This window comes from Nicotiana tabacum, chromosome 9 (assembly GCF_000715075.1).
Source record: "Nicotiana tabacum cultivar K326 chromosome 9, ASM71507v2, whole genome shotgun sequence".
Classification (NCBI taxonomy): domain Eukaryota; kingdom Viridiplantae; phylum Streptophyta; class Magnoliopsida; order Solanales; family Solanaceae; genus Nicotiana; species Nicotiana tabacum.
In genome coordinates this window covers 75,538,918-75,551,906 of record NC_134088.1, presented here as the reverse complement: position 1 = coordinate 75,551,906, position 12,989 = coordinate 75,538,918, and the positions used below count along the sequence as shown (strand labels likewise).

Below are 12,989 nucleotides of genomic sequence, written 5' to 3'. Positions count from 1 at the left end.
AAACTTATTACCTACACCTGCAAGCATGAATGCAGTGTCCACAACAAAAAGGATGCCAGTACAAATAATGTACCGAGTATGTAAGGCAGAACTGAAACATAACAATAAGTCAATATTAATCAAAAGATATAAGAATCAACCTGACCCTATGAAGTGCCACCGTATATGCATACCATTATACATATATATATATATATATATATATATATATATATATATAGTGTGTGTGTGTGTGTGTGTGTGTATGTATGTGTGTGTGTGTGTGTGTGTGTGTGTGTGTGTGTGTGAAGCTTTGGGACTATTATAGCTTGGACCGTATCTTATCCCAAAATGTCAAACTTCGACCAAACTCACTTTCTTTGATTTGTTTACCCTCTAAGCTTCATGACACTTACTTATCACTTGTTATAAATAGCATAAATACTTATAACCTCAAAAATAATCTTGTCCTTGAACTTATATCAATTGTCTTACGACAAATCCAATGTACAAAAGTACGGGTTGTAACATCTTTCCTCATTTAGAAACATTAATCCTCGAATGTTAACTCTTAGAGACTTATGAAAATTTTGCCAGAGTCTCCTCCGTAAACTAAACTAAAACCAACCTTTATCTGAACTCTGGACTATTGACAACATTCTGCACTTGAGTATCTCTTATCTTCTTCACCTTTACCTTACTTACCTTTCAATCTCGCATCGTATCTTTTGTCGCTTTCATAACCTCCCTTCCACATAGGTAGAAATTACGCATTAAAGCTCTACTATGATATTTGCACCTCTGGTGCATACAAAATTCGGCGGAAGCTTCATAGTGACTTCTTACGACTCAACTCTATGGAACAATCTAGAAATAAAAGAAGGGTAACATTTTCTAAATGCCCTATATCCTCTCATTTATAAATGTGGCATGCAACACATCATAAGTGAGACTCTACTAATCACGGCTTGTAGACTCCCTAGGACACGACATGCTCTGATACCACTTTATCATACACCAAACCCGAGGAGCGTGACTGGCGCTTGGTATCATGCTGGTCCGAGCGAACCACTCTGTAACTCATGATCGTTCGACCAAACCTAGAACATACACATTTTGCATTGACTAAACTCATTCCTCTTGTAACTATGATGGTCCAACATGGCCACAACTCATAATGTACAACTGTAAGTGGACAAACGAGGTATCAGTGATCCATCGTACTTAAAACATGAATACACACGGGTCGTAAGGGCCTCTGACATACTGTACATAATGAACATGTGTCTACAAAGCCTCTAAGAGTATTCGACATCAAATGGGATAGGGCCCCAGCCTACCCATAAGTCTATAGCAAAACTCTGACATGATGACTTATAGACTTGGCTGCACTCCGAATGAAGTGGAGTCTTACCGATCCTTCGCTGAATGCTAACGTCGTCTACTATGAGGGCTCGTCAAACTGATTATCTATACCTGCAGGCAAGAATGCAGCGTCCGCAACAAAAGGACGTCAATACGAATAATGTACTGACTATGTAAGGCAAAACTGAAACATAACAATAAGTCAACATTAATTAAAGACATATAAGAATCAACCTGAATCTCTGAAGTTCTGTCATATATGTATAATGCCTCTCTTTGGGGCTATTATAGCTTAGACCGTATCTTATCCCAAAATGTCAAACTTCAACCAAACTCATTTTCTATGATTTGTTTACCCTCTGACCTTCACGACACTTACTTATGACTTGTTATAAATACTTATAACCTCAAAAATAATCTTACCCTTAAAATTATGTCAATTGTCTTAAAATTGTGTGTGTGTGTGTGTGTGTATGTAAGTATCATGTATTTTATTCCAATCACCCTCAGGGACACTTAGATATTACAAGTTGTATCTTTTCTATCACTCTTTACATTACTGTTCTTATTTATGCTTTCCTGCCTTACACTCAGTACTTCATTCTTACTGACATCTTTTTTATTTGTGGACGCTTCATATCATGTTGCAAGTCTGAACAGACAGGTTGACGGTCCTCCCAGTAGGTTACCAACTCAGTGGAAGCTATTGTTATATATATATGTACCTATTTTACTCTATTGAGCCACGCTATAGTCGGCCAGGTATGGCACCTATTGTGCACCACTGATCAGTTAGGTTTTACCGAGCTTCATGTGGCTGGGTATGATTCTACCGAGCCTTATGATGGTCGGGTACATTTTTACCAGATCCTCTTTGAGGCCAGGTACGATATGATGATGATGATGCCCATAGAGGCGTATGTTTTTAAAAGTATATATATATATATCATGTGTTTCATGTCAATCGCCCTCAGAGACACTCAGATGTTACATGTTGTATCTTCTCTATCACTCTTTACATTATTGTTCTTATTTATGTTTTCCTACTTTACATATTCGGTACTTTATTCGTACTGACATCTCTTTTATTTGTGGATGCTTCATGTCATGATGCAGGTCCGAATAGATAGGTTGACGGTCCTCCCAGTAGGTTACCAGCTCAATGGCAGCTGTTGTTTCACTCCATTTGCTCCGGAGTTTCCTTTTGGAGTTAGTATGCTTATGTACGTATGTTATAGGTATGACTGGGCCTGTCCCGACCTTCTGTTGTTATGCACTCCTTAGAGGCTTGTAGACAAATGTCATGTGTATAGATGTTTTGTTCGGCCTTGTATGACCGTGTATCTCATGTATATTATTTTGGGGTTATCCTTTATCAAGTATTCTTTATGTTAATGTTCGGGTTATCTCATGATGGACCTTTTGGCCCATTTACGCATAATATATAGTTAAGGATGCGTTACGTTAGTTATCGGCAAGTAAGGCATCAGGTGCCCGTCGCGGCCTTCCGATTTGGGTCGTGACATTGATACCAAGTTTGTCACACCCCAAACTAGGGGAGGCATGGTTGACACCCGGTGCCATACTCGGACCAAGCGTACCACCAAATAAGGTAAGTATACTAACCTTTTTCATCCATTTTTTCAGCTGGAATAGTAGAGAAATTCATTCTATAATTGTAAGAACTAACGGAACGGTGATCAGAAGCTGTGAGTTCGAGTTGTTCAACTTATAGTAGACTGTTTTGTTGGTTGTTTCGTGTTGCTGTTGGGTTGTCTATTTTGCTACTGTTTTTATGGAGTTTGAGAGGAGAAAGGGTGCGAAGAAGCACCACAGAATGGCAGGGTGGTGGGCTGGTCGTTCGTCATAACATATTTGGGTTATTTGACACTACTATGGTTGTCGTTTTGTGTATGAAGTGATTGAGTGTGTTGGGCTATTTTGTGGTATTTTGTGATGGATATAAGGTTGTAAAATGATGCATATATGTTCTTATTGTTGTTTTCTTGTGTTTTTGGTGTTATCTCGAATTTGGAGGAAGTGAAGATTGAGATGCTGCCCGTTTTAATATAAAATAAGCTTGTCGTTCATTGTGCGATAGTTGTACCTTTCGTAACATAATGATAGTATTAGTATCGTTGTTGAAGATTAAGGTGCGATGAGATGAGTTCAACATGGTTATTAGACAGATTGTGATAAGGTATGTTAAGGCTAAACCTTTTTTCCATTTTGGCATGATCCCGTAACTACATGCGTTTGATAACAAGACATAAAGAGAAGTTTGTATTCATGAATTTATGTACATTATCGTAGTCTCATAAGTTACAGTATTCTTCCTTATCGGGACTTTATATCCAATTAAGTATTGTCTTCTTACAGTCAAGAGAGTAGAGGGTTTATATATATGTATATTCGGACCGTCAACCTATGTATTCGGACCTGCAGCATGACATGAAGCATCCACAAATAAAAGATATGTCAGTACGAATGAAGTACTGAGTATGTAAGGCAGGAAAGCATAAATAAGAACAGTAATGTAAAGAGTGATAGAGAAGATACAACCTGTAACATCTAAGTGCCCTGAGGGCGATTGACATAAAATGCATTTTATATATATATATATATATATATATATACACTTTTGAAAACATAAGACTTTGTGGGCATCATCATCATCATATCGTACCCGGCCTCGAAGAGAACTCGGTAAAAATGTACACGACCATCATAAGGCTCGGTAGAATCGTACCCAACCACGTGGAACTCGGTAAGACTCAACTAATCAGTAGTTGCACAATAGGTGTCGTGCCCGGCTGACTATAGCGCGACTCGATAGAGTAAAATATGTATATATATAATGCATGCTGGACTCATGGGAATCACATTCTGAACCTTTCGAAGTGACGTAAGGTCGGTAACATACGTATACATTATTAGATCTAACTCGTCCTCGTGAGTCTTATATGAATTAGTACCAACAATATTTGAGAACATAAGAATAAGAGAAGCAACATCAGCATCAGACATTCCATAAGAAGGGAAACAATGTAAGTACTGCTAGCTTTTGAGAGCGGAGTATCTTTGGAAGTTTGTTTGTTTACATTACGTACAATCGGAGTCATCAAAAGAAAGAAAGGGATAGCCTCACATACCTTGTATATACTTCCGAACCTCAAACAATGCAAATGTCGCGGCTCCTATACCTTGAGATAGCTTTCTTTGATTAATAATATACAATGTAGGTGTTGTCACCCTATTCAACCCTAGAAAACATGTTTCCTATGTGCAATAGATGCAACATGTGCGGTAAGGGAGGTGGATGATGCAAATCATTTGTTTTTGCATTGTCATTAATAGCCTGGTTGGTCGTGCTTCTAAAATTTACTTATTTTGGGAGTACTTTTAAAAAAAAGTACTTTTGGTTTTTGGAATCTCTTCCTTAGTTTTTTTCTAAAAAAAAGTATTTCCGGTGAGAAGCATTTTGTGTTCCGCAAATTAAGTTGAAAAGTAATTTTGAGCAGTAATTAGTGTTTGCCAAGCTTTTAAAAAGTGCGATTTTCTCAAAAGCAAAGTTCTTTTAGGGAGAAGCTATTTTTTTTGCTTTTGAGAAATATGCTTTTGCGTTTAATCAGAAGCACTTTTTTCCTACTAAAAGTAACCTTGGAAAAAAGTACATTTGACAAAAAAAAGCACTTTTGACCAAAAAGAAAACCAGCCAAACAAGCTATAAGTTACCCGATTAAGGGAGATGTTCCTCAAGTTGGATAACAAAGTGGTCGTCTCTTTGAAAGAAGCTTTAGTATCTATTCAGGAAGCAAAATCGACATCGACAAGTAGAGGTGTGCGTAGTTCCATCTTGCTCTCACTTGGTGGATTTGGAGACAAAAGTATAGTTGTACAAAATGAAAAATACAATTTTTTTGTTTTTAAATAGCTTTTTGGTGCAATATGGAATATGACATTGACATGTTAGTTGACTTTCTTAGGTCTCGTCCGAAAAGTCAAACGAAACTACAAAACATCAAGTGGACAGATAGAATGAAAGGACAAATAGCTCCGAATTGGTCTAGTATGCCAATATTATTTCTTTTATGCTATACGTAGTCTGCACCCACTTGGTGCTGTCTTTAAGGAGCTAATAAAATGTTTTAACCATAAAAAAATAAAAATCTTGAAGGTTAAAAGCACAGATGTATCACTTTATTAGCATTTTGATGTAAACATTTGAAGGTATATGATGCATACAGTTTGATAGAATTCAATGTTCCAGTGGAATGGTATGATATATTAGATATCACACATTAAAACATGACGATTAAGATGTTCTAATACCATGCTCATAAAAAAAAAATAAAGCAGTTTCCCCTAGTTGTTTTCCTCGAGGTAATAACAATTATCCGTTATAGCCTAGATGTGTTAGAACTGTTAATTTTTTGTTGCCCTGCAACTGTTTCATGTTGAAGTTACAAATTTGGCTGTTTAAATTTAGTTTGCAATTGCATATTTGGATTTGGTTGACGAACTCCAATAGTAAAGTTGAGTGGAAAGATACACTTTGGGTGATTGCTTTATCCCTTTTGTCTTCAGGGACACAGTATTTTCAGGCTTTAGTCTTCAAATTTTCTTTTATATATATATTTTTAAAATATCTAACAATGAACTTGAGTGGGTGCTTTTATTTTGGGTATACGTGTAACAAAGGCTTTGATTATAGTTCTGACTTCCTATAGAAAGCAGAAAAAGGCAAATTAGGAGGAAATGTTTGGAGATTCCAGATGTTTGGAGCAGAAAAAAAAAAGAAACTCTCTTCCACCCTGTTTGTTTTTCCTGCCAGATTCCTCTGAGTTTTGACGTGGTGATGCTTTTTTACATAGTATTAAAGGTTGAATATTCTGTCAAATACTATGCATGGACAACGCAATTCTGCAATGAAGAACTAATGGTGAGATGCTCTTTTCAATTATCAATTTTGGCTGTTTATTTTGAGAGTAAACTTGATGTTGCGGTGTTTCTTCCCTTTCTTCGTGAAGTTAAATATGAAACAATTTTGAAGTGCATGCATTTGAAGAAAATTCTTTGCAGACCTGCAAGTTAGCATTTCTTGGTCAACATAGCTTCCGCCCCTGGTCTTTGTTTTCTGGCTTTTGGCTGGGTTTGGTATGGTTCGTGTACTTGCAGTAGTTGATATATTGGTTACTTTGTGTTCTGAAGTTGCAGTGAACTTGTGGAAAAAAGAAATAGATGTGTTTTGCAACTGTAGGAAAAAGAAAAGTTTTTGCATTGAACTTCTCTCTAGTTCTCCCCCCCCCCCCCAACCCCCAACCGCAACAACCCCCAACACACACACAGCAAAAAAATGTAAAGTCTGTCTTTTTTAAGTTCGTGAAATATCATTGTGAAAATTTTGAAACATGCATATACCCGTGAATAAGAAGAGATGCAATGTGACTTTTTTGATGTCCTACTTTCGCTTATCAACGTTTTTACTATTATTTGCTGTGCTTGCTGCAGGTATAAAGTCTTTTTATTATAGGAAATTTCTTTTCAAGAAATTTTTTCTGACTTATTTTGTGGTTGCATTGCAGGGAGTCCGGAACTGTAATGACGTCAAAATATAGGCAAAGAACCATACTACTGTGCAAGAAAAAACAAGAACTAAGCTACCTATAACGCTCAACTAATGCGCTGTATGACTCAAAATTGAGAATGCAACTTAACGTCCGTGAAGGCCAAGTTACTGACAACTTTCCATTTTCTCTTCTACATTAGATTCATAGGTTATGCTTTATACATAATTAGTTAACCAATATTTATTTCCCTGTTTTCAATTTGTTTGGAATTATCACAATTCATATTTATTTTATGCAGTTTTAATTAGGTAGCTCTAATTTTTAAGAATTAAGAACTTATGGTAGAAATCATGTTCTTCTATTCAAATTGTGAAGGGTTATGTTCACTCATTTTTTGTTAATTAAAAGTTCAAAAATCCTAATACTAACAAATTAACGACTGAAAAAATAAATTATTTTTGATATCACATGAAACTACGCATATGAAATAGGTAATACAAATAATCAACAACTTTTATGCTTAATTGGATTAGTAAGCTTCAGTTAACGGTAGGCTAATAAAGCTAGTTAATAAATTTCATTCTTTTTGAAAGAGAGTTTATTTGTGAGTGGGGAGTCCGTTATTAAAATGACTATTCAACTATCCAAACTTAACCAGTAAAAGTTATGTTTCTTTTGTTTGTAAAACAAAAATTACTTAACTGTGCATATAACACTCAAAAAGTCATTCAATCAGATTTTTCAAACTTTTTGATGGCTTAATACCTATTTAACTTCCAAATTATTAGCCTTTATTTTTTAAAATTTTATTATATGATAATTTTTTTCTTTTTAATCTATATTATGGACTTACCTAAAAAAACATATAAATTTTATTATAAAGTAAAAAATTTAAAAAAAATTAAGCATATATAATGTTGGAAAAATAAATGATTAAGCACAAAATTAATTAGGATAATTTGCTCGTATCAATAAAAACCCAAAAATTTATTTACACAATTGAAAACGAAAGAGAATAAAAGCTTTTAAAACCTTATATTCCATTAATGTAATACAAAAAATAACTATATAGGCTTGAAAATATTTTTTATTTTTTATTTTTTAAATATATGATTTAGTTTTCCTATAGGTAATTCCATAATATAGATTAAAAGGAGAAAACAATATCATCATATTTAAAAAGTACAAAATTATTTATGTTTTTAAGAGGGTAAAAAAGATATTCGACCACCAAAAAATTTGAGAATATGATTGAGTAACCTTCTGAGTGTATAGGCATAGTTAAGTGATATTCATATTATAGTCAAAAGAAACATGACCTTACTATGTAATTCGGACAATTGTGTAACCATTTGAATAATGAACGCTTGTATTTAGGCATATGTGCTCTCAAAACTTTTCTTTCTTAAGCGTGAATCTCTTCCCATCCTTAAAATTGCAGACCTTTTTTCTCTAAGCTAATAGTACTAAATGTCATTATGAACAATAGAAAGCTCATTTTTGTAAATTAAGATTGTTCTCTTTCTACTATTGTAAATTAAGGTTGATCTAACTTTTAGCGTTTTCCTTTAAAAATCTTATAAACCTAATTGTAATTTTTTTTTGGATAAACAATTTGGTAGAGTCCAATAACTTATTTTTTATTGTTTTCTCTATGACGACGTGTCTATTTAATTAGCTTCTGTGCGATACTGAGTTGATTTTACAAAATACAGTTGATATAGGAAATGTACAAAACATAACCAATGAATCAAATGTAAAAGAGAAAATGGAACGTTGTCAGTAACTTGGCCTTCACGGATGTTAAGTTGCATTCTCAATTTTCAGTGAAATAGCGCATTAGTTAACTGCGTTATAGGTAGTTTAGTTCTTATTTTTTCTTGCACAGTAGTATGGTTCTTTGCCTATATTTTGATGTCATTTTAGTTCCGGACTCGCATTGCAGGTATCTTGTTCAGGCCAGTGCTGTGCAACTTAATATTTATGAGTTTTGTACGTTAGCTGTATGTACGTGGTACAACGTGATGGACTTGAAAATGTCTCAAACTATGTTTCACTTTTTTTCCTTTACAAAATACTAGTGGTTTATGTTGAGTCGGAACTTAAATGTGGTCTTTTTCGACTCAAAAGACCGAATTAAGTGAAAAACAAAGTTAGTGACCAAACTATATATAGCGCTCTTTTAAATGACGCTATACCTTAACGTCCGTTTTGGACGTTAAGGTATAGCGCCCTTTTAAAAGGGCGCTATATATATAAAACGCCTTTCATAAAGGCGCTATATCTGACTTTGACAAGACTGGCAGGTATAGCGCCTTTATAAAGGACGCTATACATATTTTGTGGGCCCACCAATAACTCTTCTGCCCTTAACTGACATAACAATAATTCAAATGGGTATAGCGCCCTTTAAAATGGCGCTATACCTAAAAAATTAGACCCCCCGGGCTGGGCATTGCCTTATTTAAAGGCGTTAAGGATTTTGCAAAAATCTATTCAGAAATATTCTCAACTCCTGTTAAATTTTTCTTCTTGTTAAATTCTCAAGCATTTTGTCATAATGTCTAAAGAGCAAAAAGTAAGGGTTTCATTATATTAGGGGGGTGAGGTTGTGGTGGGGAATAACTCAGTAACCTATAGTTTATCTCCACAGTATCATGTTAAGTTGCCACTTACAATGGAGTACGATACACTGTTGTCGTTGTTATGTGAAAAAAATGAGTGTGAGCAAACGTTCAGTGAACCTTAAAGTAACCGGAAGATATCCGTATTCTGTCACTCCGCAAGGGGTTGCTTGTTACGCTGAGTTTAACATCGAGGATGATGAAACTTTGAGTGATTTTTTGAGGACACCGGATGAATACCGAGAATTTCTTTTGATAAAAATGTTGGAAATGTACGTGAAGGTCGAAGGCGTTCGCAATAATGAGGTTATGCAAAGCAGGGATAACCCTCAGTCATCGGGTGGTTATTCTGGAGCAGGTTTTGCCGAACAGGTTCCGGCTGAAAGAGTTTGGTCTGATTTAAACTTATCTCCACGGGCGAATAAGGAGCGATAAAATAATTTCTCTCCTACTTTACATAATCCACAAAACGAGTGGTAAACTTCAATTTTTCTTTGTGTTATGATGTTTATTTTTGTTGTATTGAATTTGTATTAACACTCATATATTCAACAAAGGGTACCAACCAGATATAAATTTTACAAGTTATGAACCCACGCCCAATTGAAATATGCGTAGTTCTGGTGTGTTGGATCATGGTGGTCCATCCGGGAGTCATCACCAATAGGATAATGTCCATCATGGAATATCAACACATTACGACTTGTAAGTGAAGTGATACAGCTATATGTGTCCCACAACCTGTGTGCTTCAATCCAGCCGCTGGTCTGAGGCGCATCCCATCCCGCCCGGCTACGCTATCAGGATCATCCTCATCACGTCGCCTCTTTATCGTAGGATGCGTTGCAGCATGATCGCCAGTAGTGCTGGCAGGATCGGTAGAAGGGGCCATCAGTCCAGTAGTAACCTACAGAAGAATAAGTTAGCTCAGTATATGAAAATACATATTAGAAATGTACGTGTTAAGTCACAAAAATTTAAATTGTCTTACCATGGTCTCGTCGGGCTCCTGAATATAATCATCCGTCACAGCCAGGTCAGCATCGCACAAAGCGGCCTCCGTGATGGGTGAGGATGAAGCCTTAATAAGAAAATTATAAAATTAATTATGGCAAATCAATGAGAAAAACAAAATCTAAATTTAATAGTAATACAAACATACATGCGCCTGTGAAAGATCCCCTGCAACCCTCGATGATGAGCCATAACTCAGCCGGCGCCCACTATCCACATCTCGGGTCGGCCGATCCTCAGCAACGGTCGATGGGTCTGGAAAGTACTGATCCCAATCCTCTCCGGTAATGCTTGTGCATGTGATAAACAATGGATCTGACGGGGTCACCTGCGAAGTCCCTGGAGTGAGCTGCAGATGAAGGTTGTATGACGGCATGCTGCTGTGATGCTCGTCTGGCTCATGGAGGTCACCCCGTAGATCAGATCCAACATCCTCAACAGGTGCCTCAACGCCCCCTTGCTGGAGACCACCTCCTCGCCGCCCCCACGACCTCATGGGATAGCCCTGCCTCGTGGGACAACCCCACCTCGTGGAAAAACCCTACCTCGTGGGATACCCCTACCTCGCTGGTACTGCTCTGGCACCAAATAAGCAGGGTCGTGTCCTAAGCGATGATCCTCTTGGGCTCGACGCAGTGTCCGGGCAACCAGCTCTGTAACCTGCCGGTCATACTCATGCAAAATGGCCTCTCCCTCACCGGCATGCTGTTGCATCTGCAGTCCCAACTGGTGGAATAGATGTAGGCCAATAGCCTGTAGAACGTGTAAAATATAAATTACGGAACGCTAAGTTACATTTATATAAGTAAGAATACCAAATAACATACCAATGCCTCATGCCGCCCAATGTATGGAACGTACCGACCGCCAGCTCGATGAATGGGATTCCTGACGAAAAGTCAGGTAACACCGCAGTACTAATGCATATAATCATAAAAAGTATCTGTCCGGCGCGGTGAAGGGGGGAGGGGGAATCAGGTCAAGTCACCGGTCCCAAGTATCGATCTGTGCCTCTAGCCATGCCACATATGCGTCGTCCACCTTGGAACAATCATCCCGCTGGAAATGTGTGGTATGCCAGGTGGGAGGTGTCGGTACAAGCTGCGGACGGCCAAACTAGCGAAGTACCCGCTCGATGGCATGATGCTCCACAATATCAAGGCACATCAGCGGGACGGAAGATCTCCAAATAAGTCGGCCGGCCAAGCAATAATCGGGCAAGCCAGCTATCAGCGCGTCGATGTATGGAATCTAAATGAACTATTAATTAACAACAAAAAGCGTGAGTATATGTAACACATGTGAAGCTATGCCAAGTAAACTTAGGTATACATTAACCTGTGCGCCCTCCAGCAAATCCAACAAATCCCTGCACAGGGGGAGATTATGTCGAGCTTCGTACTCTCGTCCATATCCCCGCCGGAGAACCCACCTCCTAGATAGAGGGAGAAACGGAGGTGGTACATCCGGAGGTAATGGTGGTAGAGGTGGCTGCAACTGCAGGAACCGCTTCCAAGCCCAAACCTAACATACAAAGGTGACGTAAAATTTAAGATTTATTTTTACTAGGTATGTTATAATGAATAGAGTATTCGAATATGTTGCCACCTGTAGCAGCGGCACAAATCCAGCAACATCATGCTGGGTGCCCATACTCGCCTGGCACATCTGTCTGTACAAGTAGGCGAGAACAGCAGCACCCTAGTTGTACTTGGGTAAATCATCTAGCCGCTCAAGATGATGAAGAAATCTCAAGCTGATTAGGTTCCTCGAAGTGTTTAAGAACAAGACCCCTCCAAACATAAGGAGTTGCAGCAACCTCGTGTACCGGTGAATATGCAAATCCGGTATATTGCCAATGATGTTAAGGTGCAATATCTCCAAATGCTCTCGAATAGTCGTCAACTGCAGATGACTGGCCCCAGCATGTGCTGTCTCATCCTATGGCCTGAAACCAGTGAGCTGATGCAGCATGTCCAAGTACTGCTCACGTGTCATCTCTCTCATGGACTGCAACTAAGCGACAGGGTGTTCATCAACGGGCAGTCCATATAAAACCTCCACATCCGGTAGTGTGATGGTGGCCACCGCTCTATCAGGGCCGTGACCAAAGACCGATCGAGCTGCAGCTGCCTGATCTCCAAAATCCTGTAGAAGCCCGTATCCTACAGGCGTCTGCCTACACGGGGATGGAGAACTTTATCCTTCAGAAAGTCCCACATGTCGTCCACTCTCCTGACGCGGAGATTCTGGGCCAGTAACTCTCCCTCCCATATGTGGGCGAACCTATGATCGCCATGTAACGACAGTAGCTCATTGCTGGAAGGTCTGGATGCATAGGCGGCACCTCCATGTCGTCAAATGTAAATTAAACAACATTAATTACATGTTTGTTTGTAAATTAAATAATTAATTTTTATAATTATACAATATTTAA

General features: G+C 38.0%; 1 pseudogene; it reads right to left on the bottom strand.

Annotated features, from left to right (window-relative positions):
* Positions 1-11,048, bottom strand: part of LOC107770074 (short chain aldehyde dehydrogenase 1-like) — a 34,899-nt pseudogene extending 23,851 nt beyond the window's left edge.
* Between the last annotated feature and the right edge of the window lie 1,941 nt (positions 11,049-12,989).